The sequence below is a fragment of the Anomalospiza imberbis genome, chromosome 16 (assembly GCF_031753505.1).
Source record: "Anomalospiza imberbis isolate Cuckoo-Finch-1a 21T00152 chromosome 16, ASM3175350v1, whole genome shotgun sequence".
NCBI lineage: Eukaryota > Metazoa > Chordata > Aves > Passeriformes > Viduidae > Anomalospiza > Anomalospiza imberbis.
Window position 1 is genome coordinate 2,682,868 of NC_089696.1, and position 22,419 is coordinate 2,705,286.

General features: G+C 50.3%; 2 long non-coding RNA genes across 2 annotated transcripts; one reads left to right on the forward strand and one right to left on the reverse strand.

Moving 5' to 3' along the window:
* Nucleotides 1–1,017: 1,017 nt before the first annotated feature.
* Nucleotides 1,018–21,866, reverse strand: LOC137483480 (uncharacterized). The gene is made up of 2 exons (XR_011004481.1): nt 21,098–21,866; nt 1,018–8,963 (listed from the first exon to the last, which is right to left on the reverse strand). It is a non-coding gene; the product is annotated as an uncharacterized lncRNA (long non-coding RNA).
* LOC137483479 (uncharacterized) lies at nt 9,662–21,162 on the forward strand. The gene is made up of 2 exons (XR_011004480.1): nt 9,662–14,349; nt 17,452–21,162. It is a non-coding gene; the product is annotated as an uncharacterized lncRNA (long non-coding RNA).
* Nucleotides 21,867–22,419: the final 553 nt, after the last annotated feature.

Sequence of the window (22,419 nt, forward strand, 5' to 3'; positions counted from 1 at the left end):
GGTACCAGTCACCCTCTCCCCAATTTAATTGCTTCCAGTTTCAGAGCCCATGCTGAGATACAGAGAACATAATACCTATGCCGAGACAGAGACCTGTTACACCCTACTGCAGGTACAGCTTTAAACTTCCAAAGTAATAAACTCTTTAAAGCCAAGAGCCTTAACAACTCCAACATCTGCTGAGACAAGAAACACAGTTCTGAGGTCGTGCTGAGTATTTGGGAATTTTTCCTGCTCGATGGCAAGTGTCTCTGGTTTGCAGGGAGGCAGTAGCAGTATCCAAAGATGACAAGGACCTTGGCCACCCTCACCCAGTTCCCCAGGAACAGGTAAACAAGCTCCCCTGTGTGCTCTCAGGAAAGTCACCTCACTGCCCAGTGCCAGCTGGATAGCTTTAGGTTTTGAATTGCTCAGGAAAGCTCCTTCTTTCCACGAAACAGTATTCTTAACTTAGCATCAGATGTTGTCTTTGCTGGTGGCAAGGGCTGGATTCCTCCTTTCTCACCCTTTGGTCCTTTCAGCTCTGAGGGGGACAAGGCAGGGATGTAAATGATGGGAAAGGAGGGGTCAATTGGGAAGTGCCCCTGGAGCCAGCCCCAGTGGAGGAGTTGCCATGTAGGTCCCATAGTGGTGCCTGGGCAGCAGCAGCTCCAGCAGCCGAGCTGTCCCCAAGCTCTGGGGAGGTGTGCTCTGGGCTGCTGCCTGCTCCATGCAGCCAGGCCATGGACACCTTGGTAAATGCACCTTCCTTCCTGCCCTATTGGTTTGATTTTCTCATGGAGCAAGTTTCAGCTGGTTACTGAAAGCCTGCACTGGGAATCAGAGCGCTGCATCCAAGCACGACCGGCTGGGGCTGGGGATAAGGGTTGGGGTTGGGGTTTGGGGTTGGATCTGCCCCACCCTCTGTCCACACAGTGACACCCACACAGTGATCCCCCTGTAAAAGCCATCACTGGGCGTCGAGGGTGGTGGTACCTGATTACAAACAGCTGCAGAGAGATTATTTTTGCAGTAATCAGCTGAAACCAGGGTTGGCTTTGGTTTGCCAAGGGCAAGGAGTGGGCCTGGGAGCCAGCACAGGCCCCTGAGCATCCCCTGCTTCCTTGAGAAGCTCCCTCGGCGCTGACCCAGAGCTTCAGCACTCCCTGTCCTTGCACAAGCACACGTGGGGATGGATAGAAATACAGATGGATAGAAAGCATTAATTGAAAATGCCATTGAAACATTATTGAATTACAAATTGAAAATGAATTGAGAACAGTTTCCAGTTAAAATATTTTAAAAGGCAAACTGAAGTGTTTTGAAGTCTCCAGGTTAGCTGGACATTATTTTTTCCTGGTATCTCTGGTTCCTTTCCCTCCTGCCCAGCGCAGCCCGTGTTCCCACCTTCTCCCTCCCTCGCAGAAAGAAAGAAGCGCTCTGTTTACACCCCGTGCTGGGGCAGCCTCGCCCGGGGCTGTACGGGGGACGGGGCTTCCTCGCAGCAGCCTCACTGTAAATACTCTGCCAATGCGTCGTGGACAAACCGAGATGGCAAAAAGTTGTATCTGTGAAATATTAAGCTCTGTGTGTATATAGATCCAACGCGTATTATCTGCGGCTCTGTAATCTATTGTATATTAAACTGTTCCACTGTACGGCCGATCATTTCATGCTCTCTTAGATGTAGAAAAGCTGAGAAGTAATTCACAATACACTGTGTCAACTCCAAATCGTTTTTGCTTTCGTATTTTTGCTCCAACCCCACTTCAGCCGCAGCCCTTGGCACATGATCTGGAAGAAGAATAGTTTGGAATATGTTTTTCAGCCCTTCGGTTTGGATCTGGCTTTTAACAGTGTTTCTTTGATAATCATGAAGCCACCAAGTTAATTTTTGATTAGGTGCATATTTAGGAGGCATCTTAAACACGGAAGGGATTTGTCACATAGGCGTGCTGCACTTTGATATGTTGGTTTGCAGTGAATGACCTTCTTATTCCCAGTGCCAGGCTGAGAAGACAACTCCTTCCTAATTTTTCCTTATTTTAATCCAGCTCTGAAGTGTTGGGAAGGGGCCGTGCAGCTGCCACTGGCAGCACCTCTGCAGCCACCTTAGGTCGCTGCTGGACAGAGCTTTTCCCCACAGGGAGCTCTGTGTTGGCCAAAACTGGAGATGAGCTTGACATAGTTATTTTTCTGTTTGGCAGAGAGCATTGAAGGTTTACTCTGGAATTCCAGTGCCTTATTCAGATCCCTTTAATTTGCTTGGAAAGGGGAATGAAGCAGTTTTTCTGGAGTGAGTGTCCACAGAGCAAGGACTGGCTGAGTGGCAGTGGCTGGGCAAGAAGAGGAACCTTGATAGTTCCAAAACCGGAATCTGGCCCAAAGAACAAACCCAGTGTCTGTCTGTCTGTCCCGCACCCCCCACCTCTCTCGGGGTTTCTTGTCAGCATCTCACTGTGTGCTCATCAGGTTTCACTGGGGAATGGAAGCCCTAATGAGGCCCTGAGCCCTCCCCAGTCAGGGTTTGACCTGACAGATGCTAAGGTTTCCTCTGGATCCTGCTGCCTGTCGATGACCAGTGACCCACCACCATTGTGTCCTGCAGCACCAAACCCTTCTCACCAGGCAGCCAGAACATCTGAATGTGTCCAGCCACACTGTCCAGCTTCCCTTTCCCTACTCTTCCTCGGCTGCAGCAGAGCGAGGGCTGCATCAAAGCGGTGTCCAGTTGCTCTGGGTCCTTCTCTGGACTGATTCTTTTCCCCCATATTTTGAACATTTGGTTTTTTTCCCACAGACCAGGTAAGTATCAGAGCACACGGTAACACCTGTGGTGTAACTGGCCCCACAGCCAGCATTTGCCCTGAGCTCCTCAGTGCCAGCCCAGTGTTTAATGCCAGTAGGGGTGTGTAGGCCTTGCTGGGGTGTTCCCAGGTATTCGCCTTCTGTTGTAGGTGAAAACTGTTCCAATGTTGTCCAGTCAGGTTCTGATTGTGGATCGTGGTGATTGTCAACTGCCAAGGGATATTTTTTAATAAATCTGGTCAAGGTATTTCAAATGAATCCAGTCTTGCTGTTTTCAGTTTGTCTTGCCCTGGGTAACCCCACTTTAAAGTCTCTTTTCTCTCTGTGCTTTGTTTCGTGGTCAGGATGTTTCGTACACCGATGTAGGGTGTATTGAAAGACCCACCCTGTGTGTGGTTAGTTTATGTGGGGATGTGTAACAAGAAAAGCCCAAAGATCTCTCAGGGAGATGTTTCACAGCAGTTTTGAAAGTCTGGGCTGTGTTTGTCCCTAGTGAGCCTTGGGTGCTCGGCCTGCTGTCATGGTGTGCTTGGCTCAACTGGACAGTGAGGGACAGCAGGGCCATCCCAGAGGCTGTTCCATGTCTCTCATCTACAGGTGCTGCCAGGGATCTGGCAGCTCAGGCCTGCTGCAGAATGGGATCTCTGTGAGATCCACTGGCTTCTTCCTCCTCTGGTAGAAGGAGGCTTCAGGATTGCCCTGGGTGCCGGGAGGGTGAGTGGTACCTGACCCCACAGGTTATTGGTGTGAGGGTGCTCCCAGGTTCTGTACCACCTGGCTGTGCCACACTCAGGGTTTCTACTTCTGAGGAACCACCATCACCTTGTGGGTAATGGAGAGGTGCTGCAGCACCTGGAGCCATCTCCAAGTCTGTGACCCGTGGGTGGCTGCAAACTGCCTGGCCTTTGCCCTCCTTGCTTAACCAGAGGCGATATTTCCGCTTTCCTGTGGAGATGAGAATAAGCCTGACCCCTGGCTCAGGCTTGGCCACATTTTAGGACCCCAGTGCCCTCCCAGCTCCAGCACTGTGGGAGGTGGGTGTGGAGCACATCTGCCAGCTCCTGCCCTGGTTCCGCTGGGGTATCTTTGGGGATATCTTGGGGATCCCCAATCCAAGCTGTTCCCCTGTTTTCCTGGGGCTGCTCCAGCTCTGTCTGGGTCACAGCCCTGGGCTCCATCTCTGCCCAGGGAATGCCCATCTGCCTCTCCCTGCTGTGCCATCACCACAACTTCATCAAGAGACTCTGCCCTGGTCCTGCCTCAGGGGCAGCCCATGCAGAGGGTGCTCTCACCTGGCTTCCCACACCAGCCACCGACTTTCCTTTCCACACCAAAGAGCTTTTCCTTCATCTCTGGGTCAAATCTTTCTTTGGAGCAATGATTTCCCCTGCTCTCTCTGGTTCTGTGACATTTCAGTGCAGCAAAGCCCACAGCAGTTTGTGTTAATGGCTGTGGCCACTGCAGGGGCATGGGGACATAGTGTGTCGTGGCTCTGCCAGGGGGACCTGCAGGGCTGTGCTCAGCCTGGCCACAGCAGCTTTGGGTCTCACTCATTAATCACTGCTTTGCTTTTGGTAACTAAACTGTTGCTTTGAGACGTCAAGCAGCATTTCTCATTTCCCAGCCTCAGAGAGTTTATGGGAATTTAAAAGCTAGATGCAAATGAACTTCATTAGCATGGTTAATTATCTTATAAACCTCATACCCATCTGTCCTGCATATGCTTTGTACTTGACACTCGATGACAAAGTGACCGTGTTGGGGCTTGGCATGAGGTGCCTGAGAGAGGGAACCTTTGGGAAGAGCCTGGCTCTGCCTGCAGAGGGGCTGTGTTAGTGCCAGGGGCACACTGGAGGCGAAATGTCTTTTTTCAAAGGCTGTGTCCAAGTTGGGAGACAGGAAATGATGTGTAGAACATGTGGCAGAAGGGCACAATCTTAGGAATGAGGTGTTAAAAGCAGAAAACCAGCATGGAAACAATTTAAATAAACCCCAATCCCTGTCCGTTTGCAGCCCAAGATCCTGGACTGGATTCCATGGTGGCACATGATGCATTTCACAGGGGGAAAGCTGTGCTGCAGTCACAGCACTGGGTTTCTTGAGCTGTCTCGGGGAATGCTTCTGTCCTTTTTTAATGTTATTGAAAAATAGCAGAAAAAATGAGCCTTTACTTCTAGGTTGGTTTGCAAACCCATGGACCTGCCTGGGTAAGGGACAATACAAACCCCAGACTTGTATCAGAGCCCCCTGAGGGTTTAGGGGCTGTGCCAGGGTGTGGGCACAGACTGTCAGCTCTTCTATACAACAGAATCATGTCCTCTGTCAGTGGACACTTGGCACATGGGGTGACCCTTCAGGTGCTGCTGCGTGCGCCTCGCTCACCTCGTGGCATGAGAAAAGCAGTGATGTTGTGTTGGTTTCTGCTTTTTGGAACCGAGCTGAAGCAGAACATGAAATTTTGCTGGTCTGAGGGGGAGAAAGGACCCAGGATGAGCAGCCCTGGGAAGAGCTGTCCTGCCACCACAGCAGTGGCGAGTCTGTGTGTCTGGGCAGTGGAGAGCAGGGAGCACAGTGCATAGCAAAGTGCTGACGAAGGATCTCCTTCCCTCCTCTTGCTCTTGCCAGCTCACATCAAGCCAAAGACACCTTGTTCCTGCAGGGGCTTGGATAACACACCAGCCTGGGCACCCCTCTGCCTTCCACCCTCTGCATCCAGCCTCCTGGTCCGAGGCCAACACCCCTATCATGTTACCAGCCCCATTCCCCTCCAGCGCCGGCAGTCATGAAGTTTAGGAGAGAGAATGTTGGAAACTGTGGAGCTGGAGCCTAAATAATTGTAAATATGAGCAAACCAGAGATGTGGCTGCAGGGCAAGTATTGTCTCTGTGTGCTGTAGTTGTGACCAAACTGGGAAGTTGAAGAGAAAACACAACTTTGCAGCAGGTGGGTGGTTTGGGGTGTTTTTTGTGTGGAGTTTGTGTGGGTTTTTTGTGGGGAGCTCAGGCATGTACCCAGTGAGCCCAGGTCCCCAAGGCACGGTGGTTTGATGGCATTGCAAGTGATGTACAAACATGTATTAGAAGCATTTTTTGATAACTCTGTGTCAGCAACACTCTGAATCCTTCTTCCTGGAAAAAGAGGAAATCATTTAACTTTTCTTTCTAATCCATAGAAAATACAAGGGGAAAGTGCCCCCCTCATGTGGATCCTGCCTGCAGAGCTGCTGTTGCACAGTTCCTGCCCCAGCATCCAGCACTGATTCACACCACAGGAGCCACAGCTGCACCTGTAGGTGCCACTGTGATCCTGCTGGGCATGGACAGCCCTTTTGGGGACAAGTCATGCTGGTTCAGCTCCTTGTCTGCCAGGAGCTCCCCCAAACTCTGCCTGGTGAACTCATCACATCTCATCTCATCTCATCTCATCTCGGTTGAGAGGGGTCACAGGGAGCCTGTGGAGAAGGGAACATCACGGGAGCAGAGGAGCTGGTGTGATACCAGGATGGTACCTTGACCCAGAGGTCCCCTGAAATGGTTTTTAGCCCTGAAGGTGCCCAGTCTGCTGGTGGAGGGGTCCTGTAAAGGCTGTCACAGCTGTGCTGATGCCAAGTGCACCTAGGGCCATTAGGAAAGGGGAGTCAGATGTGATGGGCTCAGCCTCCAGCTGAGGTCTTGCAGCATGTGTCACTCTCTGCTCCCAGGCCATGTACCAGGACTCATACTTCCCTGCTGACCTCCATTCTGGGAGTTGTATCTCTTCTCCTCGTTTCTGCATGGGCTTTGGGGTGTCCATGTACTACCTGCACATGAGAGAAGGTAGTCTCTTGCTTTTATACCTGCTGCATAAAGGTGTAAATGCTGTAAGGTCCCTCATTGCCAAAGATGCTTCCCAAAGACTGAAGATGCCAGGAAAGACCCCACAAAGCAACGGGACTATGGATAGGCAGAAACCTGCAGTTCTCCTCTTTGTCCCCGCCAGCAGCCGGGACTAGGGTGGCCTTGGGGACAAGGGGACAGGAGGGGCTGGCAAGGTCGCAGGGCCCGGCATGTGCCGGCCTTTATCTCCCCCTAGTGCCACCCGCCAGGCTCCTTTGCTCCGGTGCTGTGCCATGCGCAGAGTCCGGCAGTGCCACTCACAGCGGCCCTGGGGCTTGAGGGGACCAGCTCTGGGGCAGCCACATCCCAGAGCAGCACAGGGACTGTGGGGAACGGGGCAGGGCACAGCAGTGGGGCAGGACCCTGCTGGCCACCGGAGTGATGACCTGAAAATCCTGGTCAAGTAAGCGTCAGGAGAAGCCACGACATCCAAGTGCAACAAGGAGGTGTTTGGCATCACGGGAGCTGCGGTGGTGATGGGAGGAGAGGAGATGATGGAGAGTGAGGTGATGAATGTGCCTTTGCTTGGCCTGAAGGGACCCAAAAGGTGACATTTCCACAGCTGAAATGAGGTTGTTCTGGTGGCACTGTCACCTGAGCAAGGCCAAGGGTCCCTCGCAGCTGCGACATTCCCGAAGGCATGGGACAGGGTCACCCCCTGCCTGCTAGGCCATGGGGATGTGCAGCCTGGCCCCATGGAGCTGGAGATCACCTTCAGTCAGCAGGGCCTTGCTCAGTCCTGAGCCGTTGTCACTGAGCCATGTGCGCACTGAGTTGTGTCCATCCTCAGCAGGAGCCGGGGGTAGCACACAGCCCGCGGGGCTCTGCCCCTGTGGCTTGTCCTCTGTTCTCTCCGAGTTTCCCATCGCCGGTGGTTTGAGCAGGAAAAAGGGGCAAGAGGCTCTTCCTCACAGACTGGCTCTCCCCTCAGCCCGGCAGGGTGAGGTGTGGGAGAGAAATGGTTAAAGAGATAACGTGTGGCACCACAAAAGGGCTCTGTACAGCTGTGGGTGGGGTCACAGGTACTCCTCGGTTTGGCTCCCCAGGGAGCTGCTTCGCACCCTGCTGCAGGTGCCGTGCTGTGCTCTGCCTCGGGTGACCTGGCACCACTGGGGACTGCACGTTTTGGGGTTGTTCCAAGCTGGGGTTGGAGCCTGTACTGATTTAGTGCGTTTCTGTTGCCCTTCAAGTTTTTCGATGCGTTTTAGCGCTTCAAAAAAGTCCTGCACGTGGTGCCTGGGACACAGGGCAGGCTGGGGGGACAGGGCTGCGGTGTATGGGGACATACAGGGCTGGGTTTGGGGCTATGCTCTGTGGGGCCATGTTGGGTAGGGTGTGGGGTCGTGTTCTGTGGAGCCACAGGGGGGACAGGGTGTGGGGCTGTGCTTGTGAGGCCATGTGGGGCAGGGCAGGGGGCTGTGTACCATGAGGCCATGCTCTGTGGGGAATGTGGGGTGCACAGGCAGCCTCTGCTTTATGGGGGGACACGAGCCATGCTGGATCCACACCACTGCATTCCCAACACAAGGACCTGCCCAAGCTGGGGGGTCACACAGCAGCTGTGGATGTTGCTGGCCACAAAACACTCATCCACTGCAACCTCCTCCAGGGCCCTGTGCTCTTCCAGTCCTGGTACCAATCCCAGGGCTCTTCCCAGCAGGAATCAGCCCACTGAAGGAGTTTGCTGCTCTCTTCTGGCTTTAGACACATTTCGAATTGAAGGATTCCTCTTTTTCAAACCGCACAGAGGGGACTCGTGCACGCACAGGGTTAATTGCAACGAGGGCCCGTTGGGTTTTAGCAGCCCCCCCGCGCCGGCCGGCCCCGCTGGCAGCCCTGTGCCGGGTATTTATAGCACCGTGAACTTTGAGCGTGTCCAGCGAGCGGGCAAAACCCGCTGGGGACGTGGGGACGGCCCCGGCAGAGCTGGAGGCTGTCGGGGGTCCTGGCCCAGGCTTCAGCAAAGCGACCCAGACCATCCAGCAGCACATCCCGACCCCCTGTGCCCCACACACCCCACAGCCAGGCAGCTCCGGGGCACCCAGGGACCCCGGCTGTGGGACCCCTGTGAACGCACCTGGGTGGCCAAGGACGCGGGGTTGAGCCTCCTTCAGCCACAGCAGCATCAGAGCAGCACCCTCCCAAGCTGATGTTCCGGGTTTTGAGCTGGCATTCCTGGTTTCAGTAGCAGCTGAATGCAGGCATCTTCCCTTTTCTTGACAAACAACAGGCAGAAGATCCCACGGTGTCCCGGGGCAGATTCCTTCTCATCAGACAACCTGTCAGCCAGTTCACCATGTCCTGGAGAGAAAACATCATGTGTGGCTCCTTGCTCTGAAATTAGGCAGGGGAAAGAGAGCGTATGGGTGGTAGGGGATGGGAAGCCTGTGTGTGTAAAGCCTTGAAAAAGACCTAAAACAAAACCAAAACCAAACACAAAAAAACCACCCCAAAACAAAAAAAAAAGACAAACCCCAAAACCAAACCAAACCAACAACAACAAAAAAATAAAAGAAAAAAAAAAGAGGATTTGCTTATTATTAGCAGGTGGCATTCAGAGCCCCCATTGAGGGGGCAGCCCAGAAAGCCAGCATTATCCTGGGCTCATCCCAAAGCATGGGCAGCAGGTGAGGGTGGGATTCAGGTGAGATCCCACCTGCAGAGCTGCCTCCATTTCTGGGCCATCAGCATCAGAAGGATGTGGAGCTGCTGAAGTGAGTCCAGGGGAGCCCATGGAGATGCCCCAAGGGCTGGAGCCCCTCTGCTCTGGCTGGGAGAGCTGGGGGTGCTCACCTGGAGAGGAGAAGGCTCCAGGGAGAGCTCAGAGCCCCTTGCAGGGCCTAAAGGGGCTCCAGGAGAGCTGGAGAGGGACTGGGGACAAGGGATGGAGGGACAGGACACAGGGAATGGCTTCCCACTGCCAGAGGGCAGGGATGGATGGGATGCTGGGAAGGAATTGATCCCTGTGAGGTACAATTGTTCCCTGGGCAGGCCCTGGCACAGGGTGCCCAGAGCAGCTGTGGCTGCCCCTGGATCCCTGGCAGTGCCCAAGGCCAGGCTGGATGGGGCTTGGAGCAGCCTGGGACGGTGGGAGGTGTCCCTGCCCATGGCAGGGGTGGAGCAAGACAAGCTTTAAGGTCCCTTCCAACCCAAACTCTTCCATTAAAAGAGCTATGAAGGCACCCAGGGGATGCAGTGTGGGGGTCTCTGGAAGACCCCAGCCCTCCTGGTCATTGCTTCTCTGGGATTTCAAGTCTGGAAGTTGGTTGGAGCATTATTTTTAGGAATGATTGAGACTGAAGCAGAGAGGAGAACAGAAACCCTGGTCTGCCATACCTCCATCCACAGTGGGGTTCTGCTCCAACTGCTCCATGTGCTGAGATCCCCTTGACTCAAATTTGATATGTGGCTTTGCACAGAAGATCTAGAAGAGGGGAAGGTGGACCTCAAAGACAACTAAAGAAATGGAGTAGCTGTCACCCAAGGAAGAACTATACAGGCTGGGATGCTTCATCCAGGGCAGGATGAGGGAATAAGACAGAAAGCAGAAGAAGTGAAGCTTTCCCCAGGTCAGAGAAGTCTGGGTGGATCTTCATGAGGACAGTGGGAGATTTCTGGTTCTATGAGATGCATCTCTGACACAAAAATTATCTTCTCCCACGGCCAAGTGTAGGATTTGCAGACCTGGTTACTGGAAACCCACCAATACCATGAGTTTTTTGCCCTCAAAAGCAATTGAAATGTTTTGACTAAAAGTCCCTGTTTTCCCTTTGTTTTCACTGTGATTCTGTCCCCAGAAGAGAGCATTTCATCTGCTGTGGGTAATGTGCAACAGTGCTGTAAGCAAAGGAAAATTGGGTCCTGTAAAGGATAGTATCTTGAAATTCTGATCATGGAGGACAAGCCTCATTTATAATTACAAATATACACAGATTTGCACAATTACACATCCCAGCTAGCTCTGAGGGGAAGTGCTCAAGCCTGCCCCTCTTTTCCTGAAAGCACTGGCAATTTACTTATGGGAAAACTTATTTTATATCATTGGGAAAATATAAAGGTGTTGCTGCTGCCCTCTGAGATGTTTTTAGGTCCTGCCCACGCCAGGAATGGCCACAGAGCTTTGCATCAGCAGGCAAAGGAGCAAGCACTGAAATATCAGGGGAAGGAAAGGGAAGGAATGGCTTCATTCTTACAGATTCCTGCATAAAATAGAGGCTAAAGCACATCTTCAAAATGATTGAGCGAGGACACTGCTCATTACATAAGGTTGTTGGGGGGAAAAAATAGGCTGATTTACATTTTTATAGGAAATAAAAGGAGGTTTGTGGGTGACATAGCACCTTCCTCTGAGAATGTCAGTGTGAGATAAGTGGGCTTCAAAGGGAAGAGTAACCATTTTCCTGCAGGGACGGAGTCCATCCCAGAGAGCTGAGTCTGGGAGAAAAATGCTTTTTGAAGGAAATTTTTGTTGCTGTAACAAATACGTTTATTTAGTGCAATTCACATTAACTGCAAGGCTGCTACTTCTCATTTCTGCTGGTTCCTCTGAATTTTGGTGAAGCTTTAGGTAGCAGGAAAACCAAACTGCCTCTGCTTTGTGGATGTGGTGTTTTCAGGGCAGAAGGAGAGGTTGATGTGCTTTTTAGGAGTGGGGGGGATTTTCTCAGGGTTGGAGTTTAGTGATACTTTAATTTCATTCACAGTGAGTCGCCTTGGTGGGGTTTTGCCCTGGTTTCAGGTTGGTGGCCCTCTGAGATTTGCTGTGCTGTGCTTCAGATCCGTGGCTGTCTGGCAGAACAATTCCGGTTGCTCAAAAGCACCGATTAGCATAAATGAAGGAGTGGGTGAAATGTTCATTATATTGCCTACTGTCATGTTTGTGTACCAGATTTTGTAACCATCTGTCATTTCTGTTTTCTTGTTGTTGCCAAAAGTTGTCATTCTGAATGGAGGGTGGAGACTTATCTTCAAAAGCCAGCATGAGATAATTTTAGGTACTCATGTGCTCTGTGCTGGGTGTCAGTGGTCCTCATGTACATCAGCCCCACGTGTCTTTGGTAAAATCTGGGCAATGGTTTAGTTAAAGGAGTTTGTGAAACTATTGGGGTGATGCAAATGCACAAGATTCTCATCTCTTGTCATTTAAAAAGAGTATCTGGTCCTTGCAATTGAAAAGAAAAGCTTGAAAATAAAATATGTTTTCCTTAATCTTAAAAAACAATACAGGGTACAGAGAAGGGTGTATGTAGGGACATGGCAGTGTTAAAATCCAAGCACTTGCCCAGAGATCTGACCGAGGGAAGCAACAGCTCTGCTATAATGGACTGCAGCATCCCCAGATAATTTCCAGAGATGTAAATATCCCAGGGACTGAAGCTGGACAAATTCAACCTTGAAATGAGCCACAGCTCTCTTGCAGCAACGGTGGCTGCGTACTGCGACAGCGTGCGAGGGGAGCGGTGCCTGCACCAGGGCCTGCAGCCTTTCAAGCAAAATTAGCTCATTTCAACCACACAATTTTAATGCAGAGACTGGGAGGAAGGGCTCTGCCTGCAAGCAGGGAGCTGGGAGGTGAAGCCATGAGGATTTCTTGCCTTGTCCAAGTGCTTCGAGATCATCTGGTCTGAAAGCTCAGTGTCCTGTGCCAGTTGGGAAAGGAGAGGGCTCAGGGTGCCTGGATCATCCTCCTTTCATCGGGCTGGAGCACCAGGCTGCTGCTGTGAACTGTCAAACCCTCCCTGGCAGTGCCAGGCCCATGCTGGCACATCGTCACTTCCCATGTCAGCCCACAGCAGCTCTGCTCTCCCCAGGATTGCTGGGTTTTAATCTGGCCTGAGTGACAGGGCTCAATGTTCACCTGAAATGCAGTGACTTGTGACATCCAAAAATGCAGAAAAGATGAACTAATTACTTCAACTGGACTTAAACTCCAGGAAAATACAAAAGCCAGACAGTTTGGGGATGTTTTTTTGTTAGTTTGGGCTCAGCCAGTGGTGCAAAGTCATAACCAAAGCCATGATGTCCTAGTGTTGTGGTGGGAACTCTCACTGGTACGGGAGTGCAGAGGATCACTGCTTCCTCCAGGAGAGCTGGGGAAGGAGGAGATGGAGCTGCCTTGCTCTGGAAGTAGCAGAGATCACTCTAGACATCTCTGATCAAAGGCTGGGGGGAGACCAGGACCATGTAATGACTGCAGTAATTACTGGGTACTTCTTTGAAGATGTCTCAGGTATCTGTATTGTGTGTTATGATCTGCATTATGCACCTTCCAGTGCCTAAAGGGGCTCCAGGAGAGCTGGAGAGGGACTTTAGATGAGGGCCTGGAGTGACAGGACAAGGCTTCCCATTGCCAGAGGGCAGGGTTAGATGGGATATTGGGAAGAAATTCTTCCCTGTGAGGTGGGGAGGCCCTGGCACAGGTTGCCCAGAGCAGCTGTGGCTGCCCCTGCATGCCTGGAAGTGTCCAAGGCCAGGCTGGACAGGACTTGGAGCACCCTGGGATAGTGGAAGGTGTCCCTACCATGGCAGGGGTGGAAAAAATGGGTTTTAAGGTCCCTTCCAATCCAAACCAGTCTGTGATTCTATGAAAGCCCTGTATTTTATCAAATCTTTGGGTACTTTTATAATACAGATTTGAGGTTACACCTCTGTCATGTTTTAACTCTTCAATAATGTAAATTGTCTTCCCTAGCTCAAATTCTCCCATATTTGCTTTCCCCCAGAGGATGATTCTATAAAGCTCATGAGAAAATTCTACCCAAGCCTTGCAGGATGCTGCGAACATCACTGACAGCCGTTGTGAAAAAGTTGGGTCTGGGTTTGTTTCATAAGTGTGAAATAAATTTCAGAGCTCCCATATTCAAACCAGCCTGGTAAATTGTCCTAAATGAGCACCAAGTGTCATCTTGTGTGGATGACAGAGGAACCTGGAATGCAGCTGAGAAGCCTTTGGACAAGCAGGAGGAAGTGGGCTTGGGCCATGGGGAGTGGAGCTGACCTGGCAGAGGGGCCAAGTGGACTGATTTAACAGATGTGACCATACACTGGATGTGGAGGAGCTGGAGGATTGAGATGAGGTGCAATAGTTTGTCAGGCCCCTGCTCCAGGATGACAATGATGGGACCTCCAGGCTGGGTGGTTGAGAGCTGATCTGGCTTCACTTCCCTGGTAAGCACAAGGCTGGGATAAGCTGATATGGGGTGGAAGAAAAGCAGGAAAAAAGGGAATTTCTCATCTTAATACCCAAGTGCTGCTGGCTTAAGACAGGAAGACAAGCAACCTCAGCTGATCTAAGACCGAAGCACAGAGCACAATGACAGCCAAGCCATGAAACTCTGCACCGCAGGAATTAACCATCGTGCTCAAGGTGCACAGCTTGGGGTGAAAAGTTAATCCTGATACAATTAGAGACAGCGTTGTAACAGCAAAATCGTGGAGTCACGGGTCACAGTGTGAGATGCCACCAAGACCTTGCAGTGTGTCAAGTCTTGCAGGAATGGGACAGGAGTGTAACAGAAATTATCTGCCTCATGCTTCAAAGGATGGAGCAATATTCTGAGAGAGCTGGGGAAGGTTTCTCTGTCCACCTAATGAGGTGCTTGGCCTTGAGGAATTCGGGCAAGAATATCATGTCCAACCAAGGACACAAAACCCAAACAAATTAAAATGCATCTGGACTGATGTGCAGGTATGTTAAAAGAGTTTCCTGACCTTTACAGGGATTGTTTTATTCCCTGGAGCATTACATTTTATTACTCTTGCCTTTTACATAATTTATCATAGAAAAATATTATTTTGGCTATAAAATTATTTGCCTTCATATAATCTCTGCAATAGTATTTAACTTTCTGGTCCTTTTTGGAACTAATTTCCCCAGGCAAATTACATGCTGTGCCAAGAGATTCTTGTTGTTAATGTCACAGAATGGGACACTACAGCAGGGTGAGGGGTGGTCATTTCTTTGATAACCTTGAAAGCAACAGAGTAGAGCACCTCATTGGAATAATTCTCTCACAGGTTTTCCAGAGGAAAGGATCCCATTTTATCCTGTGATTATCACCATCACCTCAGTCACATTGCTGCCCCGCTATGATCCCCTTAATCTGAACAGGGTGCCCAGAGAAGCTGTGGCTGCCCCTTCCCTGGGAGTGTTCAAGGCCAGGTTGGACGATGCTTGGAGCAACCTGAGATAGTGGAAGGTGTCCCTGCCCACGGCAGGGGGTGGAACAGGATGGTCTTCAAAGTCCCTCCAAACCTGTCTGTCATTCCATATTTCTATGCGCTAGAAGCCATAATGACAATAATTATGTTCAATATGACAATAATTAGTTCTACTTTCACCTGAACCCATTATTTAGGAGCTCATGCAAACTTATAGGGAAAGATGATTAATGCTGAAAAAAGATTTCCCAGCTAAAGCCCTCATGTTGTGTTTGGGAGAAACTCTGGACTGAGTCACCAGGAAAAGTTTGGGTTTGGCTCTGTGCTGGGCACCCAGGAAGTGCCAGGTATGATTCAGGCAGCCAAAACAAGGTGACAGGAGGGATGCAAGATGCATCTGACTGGGATGCATGAGAGCCAGGCTGCCCAAAGAGCTGCCTGAGAGAACCACAGGGCTGGAGAAATAGTGGAGCCTTTAAACTGGTAGTTGCCATAACAAGAAAAAATAAAGAATTTGGTTTGAATCAAACATGAAAAATTTGCTGAAGGAGAAGGTGAGTGGATTGATGTGTTTTAGTCATTTTGTCCTTTCTTCCTTTATTTTCCCGATTTTGGAGATAAAAGCTGTTTTTAAAGTTTTGCTCACACCGCAGGGAAATTAGGTGTTTTCACTGTCAATTAATAAATCAGAACGTTTGAGTGCTTTCAAAATTCTAAAAGCTGAAATTTGGGGGGTTTTCTGAGTACTTACAGAAGCCCTGAACACACCAGAGTTACCTGCAGAAGGTGAAGCTTTCCACAAACACCTTATCTGCTAGAAAAGGGTGACAAGAGTCATCATCATCCAACTTATGGGGCAATGTAGGGCTGGGCAAGTCCCACTTTCTACTGGTCCCAAACCAGTGAGCACTGAGCTTCAAGCTCCTGTAGAAGTTGCTTTCTTTTTAGGCAAAACAAGGAAAGAACTCTTGTGGTGGGGGAAGAGCGAGGCTGGAGGCACAAACAGGCAGTTGGTTAATGTATTCCCCTTGTCAACCCAGCTCAATGCCCTCCCTGCCCTGATGAATATTGAAGAATTCCATACAAATTGGAACTGGTTCAGCAGGACAGTTTTCCAAGACCCAGCCCAGAAAGGCTTCCTGGTCGCCGCTGGGGGCCCTTTCCTCTATGGGAGGAGTGCACAGTCCACAGGAAGAAATTCTTCCCTGGGAGGGTGGGGAGGCCCTGGCACAGGTTTGCCCAGAAAAGCTGTGACTGCCCCATCCCTGGAGGTGTCCAAGTCCAGGCTGGATGGGGCTTGGAGCAGCCTGGTTTGGTGGAAGGTGTCCCTGCCCATGGCACAGGGTTGGAACAAAAGGGGCTTTAAGGTCCCTTCCCACCCAAACCATTCAATGATTCTATGACTGCACGTGGCAGTGCCAGAGCAAGGACAGGGCAGCCACCTGAGTCTGTACCATTCTCCAAGAACTTGGGCATAGTTAATTCTTGGACCCTAATGCAGAGGGTGAGGGACCTGTCTGCCACCTAAATACAAAACATTTCACAGCTAGCTTTTAACTCAGCAGAGAGAGAGGCAGAGAGGCTGACACTGCAGAAGAGCTTGGTGTTGCTCTCTGGATGACTATGGTAGTTCAGCAGAGTTTCTGTTGAAAAATAAAGTTTTTCAAGAGTTGTGATGAGTTGAATCCACAGCAAAAAGCTTAAAGGCTAGTGTGGGAGCCAGGATTAACACTGAGAAGGTACAGAGAGTTTCCCAGGAATTAAGCTCCTTGAGATAACCAAGTCTTGCACTAAAGCTGTGACTGATAGCAAGAAGAGGCAGAGGGACTGGCAAGACTGAATGGAGCAGTAGAAATTGCAGAGTCATACTGTTGTGGCTGCCTCCACCAACCAGGACAATGGCAGAGCAGGGAAAAATGCCACCAGTGTCCCCATGGCCTGGCTTGACAGTGGCTCAGCAGAGTTTTGCACACAGGTGACTAACAGGATGGTGGTGAGACTGTGAGCTTGGCCAGAGTTTTCTTGGGAACACCAGATCTTGCTGCAGAAAAAAATAAGGACAGAACACAAGGAGGGCATTTCCAAATGTCATCCCAAACACTTACATGAAGTCACTGCATTGCTGTTAGCATTGCTACTGATTAGAAAAAAATATGCAAGCTATATGTAGAGACAGAAAAAAAAAAAAGAGATTTATAGTAATGAATTACTTCCACAAAAGACATATGCAGTGTGTCCAAGTAGGTTAATAAATGCTTGGATGGCACTGAATTGAAAAAGCAATGCTTAGTGTGGTCAAAAGTGCTGAGCACTTGATTACAGAATCATAGGAGAGAGTTGTTTGGAAGGGACCTTAAACCCTGTTTCCTTCTACCCCTCTGCCATGGGCAGGGACAACTTCCACTATCCCAGGTTGCTCCAAGCCCTGTCCAGCTGGGCCTTGGACACTTCCAGGGATTCAGGGGCAGCCACAGTTTCTCTAAAAGCCCTGTGCCAGGGCCTCCTCACCCTCACAGGGAAGATTTTTTTCCTAATATCTAAGCTAAACCTACTCTCAATCTGAACCCATTCCCCCTTGTCCTGTCACTACACGCTCTTGTAAATAGTCTTGTTCCATCCTTCCTTTCAGTTCCCTGTAGGTACTGGAAGACCTTGTCTCTGTGATGCCATCATGGAATGAGCAGAGGACTGAAATGACATGGGAGAAATCTGGAGACACCTTTCAAGGGATGAGGAATCACCCAATTCCTCTGGTTTGAAGACGCTGACAGGCCACTGCTCTGAGCTGTGTGGAGGGAACAGAATGAATGGAGGGAAGCACCAGCCCTGGTGGGAAGGATGAGGTCTTGCTCCAAGATGCAGGTTCAGGCAAGAGGTGGAGCCCGTGTGAATTTGGCAGAGGGGAGAGTGAGCAGTATTCACGCCTGAGCTCACAGCTCAGCACCCAACTTGGACTGTGCATCTGGGATTCAGCTCATGTCAAGCTGTGAGTGGCAGCACCTGAAGAGCTTGTGAATGCTGTCTGCTACTGATGGTGCAATGGGAAGGCCACATCTTTAACCAGGGGACAAGGCAAGGAGGTGGGAAACACTGAAATCTTCCCATCTCAAGTGGCCAGAGTGTATCTATGGGCATCCTGCCTTTCTCTGTGCTCAGGGAAGGGATCTTTCACCATAATCTGCAGCGGAAAAAATGTTCTGTGTCCTTTTTTTGGCCCGTGTTGGCTGAAACCACCCATAAACCACTAATAGCCACTGCTAAAAGGGAGCTGGCAGACATGAAATTTGCCCAGCTTACCCAGATTACTATTTTATGGGTAGAAATATGATTTTCGAACTGACTGTGGGGCAGGTTGCAAGCTGGTGTCAGAGAGATGAGAAACCATAACTTTGCAGAGCTGAAAGACAGATATTTTTTTTTGTAGCAGTTTACTTTAAAAATAAAGTAAGTGGACTGTTGTGTCTCAGACAAAGTCTGAGATTCGTTGAGCAACAACCCTGAGTGAGAGCACAAAGATTTATACAGATTTTTCTTAATAGCTTGTCAGGCATGGCAAAGTTACAGGTAACTTCAGCAAAAAGGCTTCACGTTTGGGACTTAAGAAAGAAGGACCCCTCAGAGTGACAGATTCAATTATGCCGATGACAGAAGACTCTGTTTTTCCTGAACTGATACTCTCACTTTGGTGAGATAGCCTTTCCTATTACTTGGGGGATTCCTCCACATCAGAGTTAGATGGTCCTGACAGATGATGGGCAAGATTCTGAGCAATTCTCAGAAAAGTCCAAGTCTGCATCCAGTCTCCATTAGACTCTATTCAACAAGTTGGTAGGAAATGGCTTTACATTAAGGAATACTTAATGAAAAGGAGAGCAGAATCAGATCTGATTGGAGCTTGTGGGATATCACTCACAGAACATGTTTAGCCACCTGCAAACACTCTTTCTGCATGAAATGAAGCAAGGAGACCCTTTAGGATGTGTGTCAATCTCTGTAACCCAAGGAGACAAGGCTTTGCAGAAGTTCACAGACACACAGCTAAACAGAAAACAGTGCTGTGATTGCGGTCCCTGGGTTACCACCACTTCCTGAACACCACGGAATTCACACACACAATGAAAATCAGAAGCCAGAAACAACAGTTATTTCACATAAAATTGCTCCACAATCCCATGAGTGCAGGGTGTGTGTAACCAGACGTGCCTGGAGAAAGAATAGGCAGCACCTTCTGCAGCGGCCAGGAGGAGAGGAGGCAACAGGCTCTGGGCTTTCCTTCTATCCTAGAACAGCTTTGGCAGCACATGGGGATGGTAAGGCCACCAGGTGCTGGGACATAACATTACCAGGAAAAACAGATTCTCATTCCCAATGAGAACTCCTGTGATGGGGCCACAGTGACTACAAGTTACAGGCAGAGCTCCTCAGAAGTCATTTCAAACACTGCTAATTGTTTGGCTGTAAGGTTTTGAGGTCACAAACTATAGAAATGATGCTTGCATCTTTTGGGTGGGGAAGGAAGGTAGGATCTCAGGAACTGTGTCTTTAAGCAGCTTAGTTTGGGAGACAGGAAGTCTGGTGATGGGCTGCAGCAGTGCAGATTTTATTATGCAATTTCTCTTGGAACTAGTCCCTGAATAAAGGAGTTATCCATTAAGCACCTGCTTCACCCTCCCTCCTGAGCACCACAAATGAAGGCCTCAGGAATCCTTTCAAGGGCTTACCCATTAGTGGGGGAGCAGGGAGCCATGCACTGGAGTCCAGACTGGAAATGTTGGTGTATTTGATATATAGTGTCTTTCAAAGGGTTCCTCTTCAATAAATCCTCCTACTTTGTTTGAGCTTATTCCATGTTTGGCATTACTAGTGGGTGAGGCCATCCAAGTATTGCAATACTGACACCAAAGGGCTGTGGTACCCAGGGTAGTCTTAGGCCTTCAGGGTATTTAATTGTAGCCCTCTTTCCAAGGGGCAGTGGGTAACGGCCAAGATCTTCCTCTCCCTCCTGCCATTAACCCAGCACTGTTCTGATCCCATGGCAGGGGCAGCTGGGGCCATCCTAAGGGGACATTGCAGCACAGAGAAGCTGCAGGACACAACAGCAGTAGGATCCTCCTCCTCTGCCCCTACTCCCTCCCTCCAAAACACCTCCTTTCCCTCCCACTCTGCTCCTGGGACTTGCAGCCCCACTCTGACTTCACTGGTGTGGCAAGCCTGGCACTTGCTGTAAAGACAGAGGAGCTCTCCCAGCTAATCATGGCCTCCATACGTCCTCTGCTTTTCTCTCAACAGTGGGTACATGGCATTTCCCTCAGAGGCACCGACACAGCAGCTCCTGTCACAGCACTGGGGCCGTCAGGGCCCCTGCCTCAGTGGCTGTGTGCTCAGGGCTGCAGTACTGGTGTAACATGGGTGTGTTGCACAGCACCAAGCAGCATGAACATCCTCTGGAGAGGGGAGTTGCTGTGAGACCACTCAGGATCTGTCCCCAGGGGTAAATCTCCATCCTGACTTTATCCCAGAGCTGCAGAGTTAGTGCAGCAGCAGAGAAGGGGGTCATGAGGAAGTGCTATGGAGGGCTCCTGGTGTCAGCCACTCCAGCATATCCATAATGATGTAATTGAAGAACCACAGTTTCCTTTGGGTTTGAGGGACTTTAAACACCAGCTCATTCCACCTCCCTGCCATGGGCAGGAACACCTTCCACTGGCTCAGGTTGCCCAGGCTGTAATGACCAAGGCAAGCACAAAGAGTGATCCAAGACACAGTTCAAAATACACCAACTAAACTTGTTAAAAAGTTCAAGCAGAAGCCAGAAAGAGACGCTGCTGTCCTAAGCTGTGACTTAGAGTCTGACCTGACTCCCACCCCTCACCTCCAACAGCAAAACATTTTCCTTTAACCTAAACTGGGATAAATGCTTTATACCACAGTAAAATGCTGCTGGACAAGAGCTGCTGCTTCTACATCTAGAGGCACTGTGAGACACCAAACACTGTCCCACGCTGAAACATCCTGAAACAGATGGGAACTCACTGCTTTTGAAGGAAATTAAAGCAGGCACAACCAGAGAGCCCTTACTTGTGTAACTAATGAGTACAACAGTGATAGAAGCAGAGGCCTAACAGAGACCTCCACGTGATTACAGCCAGACCTCAGCAAGGACAGGCACCATGTAAATAAATACAGAATTTGCAAGTAAATGTAATTAAATTCATGTAAATGTAGAAGTAAATGTAATGAATTCGAGTTTTGCAGTAAACAAAAGGCAGACTTACTCTTTGCAAAAGAATCTGTCGTTATAGATCTCCTTTAAACCAATAAATTATTGCTGTTGAATCCATCTCAGCTTATGGAGCTCGTCAACACATCCTCAGAATTGTGCCCAGACCTTCTCCAGCCTCTCCTCCCATTGTGGCTGCCCTTGGAGGACATTCCAACATGAAGGCGATGAAAACAGCCCCAGGCAACCAGTTTGGGTACAAGGAGCTCTGCTGCCACACACGTCACCGGGGCTTATACGACCTGATTCTCAGGTTGGGAACCAGTATGGAAATCCATGGAAGTGTATGAGCTCCAGTCTTCTAAACCTGTTTTGGGCTGGGGAAGTCTGTCTAGACAGAGCAGAAAGTGTTTGTAAAGTGAGGCTGGGTTTGATGCTGGTGCCTGAGAGTGGGTCAGCACCAATGGGACACTTGCCCTCGTGTGTGGCTGCTCTGAGGGCATGGGGGAAAATGGGGGCACTGAGGGGGAGCTTGGGAGGGGATGTTGTGATTGGCACACTGGGAAGGAATGTCCACAGTGGAATTGAGAGGGGAAACTGCAGGGGGTGACTGAGAGGAAAAAACTGAGAGGGGACACGCTGAGGGGGACATTGAGAGAGATCAGCTCTGTGGACTGAGAGGGGAAGGTGAGAGGTGACTCAGGGGAAACTGAGAAGGGAGACTGTGAGGGGGATGGCTGTGAAGGGGGCATTGAGAGGGGACATCTATGGTGAGACTGAGAAGGCAAACTGGAAGCGTAACTGTGAGGGACTGATGGGAGTCTGAGAGGGAAAATTGAGGACAGCTCAGGGAGAGACTGAGAGGGAACATCCATGGTGGGATTGAGAGGAGAGACTGGGGTGAGGGCTCTGAGGAGTATGAGGGGAGGAAAGACTATGAGGGGGCATTGAGCCATCCATAGTGGGACTGAAAGGGGAGATGGTGTGGGTGACTCTGAAAGGACTGAGAGGGGAAGGGGGGATCATGGGGACACGTGGAGGGGACACTGTGTGGGGGCACTGCGACAACTGAGGGGATGTCAGAGAGAGGACTGTGGGGGAAGACTGGCAAACGACTGAAGCAAGGGCTCTGAGGGACTGAAGGGAGACTCTGAAGGGCCAATGAGCCGTCCATGGTGGGACTGCGAGGGGAGATTGTGGGGGTCACTACGAGGGGACTGAGGAGAAAGGGGGACTGTGGGGAGGCATGGAGGGGTCGCTGTGAGGGGAGCACTGAGACATCTCTGGTGGGACTGAGGGGAGACTGCGGGGAACGCTGTGAGGGGGGAACAAACATCTGAGGGGAGTCGGAACACTGTGAGGGGACAGCTCTGGGTC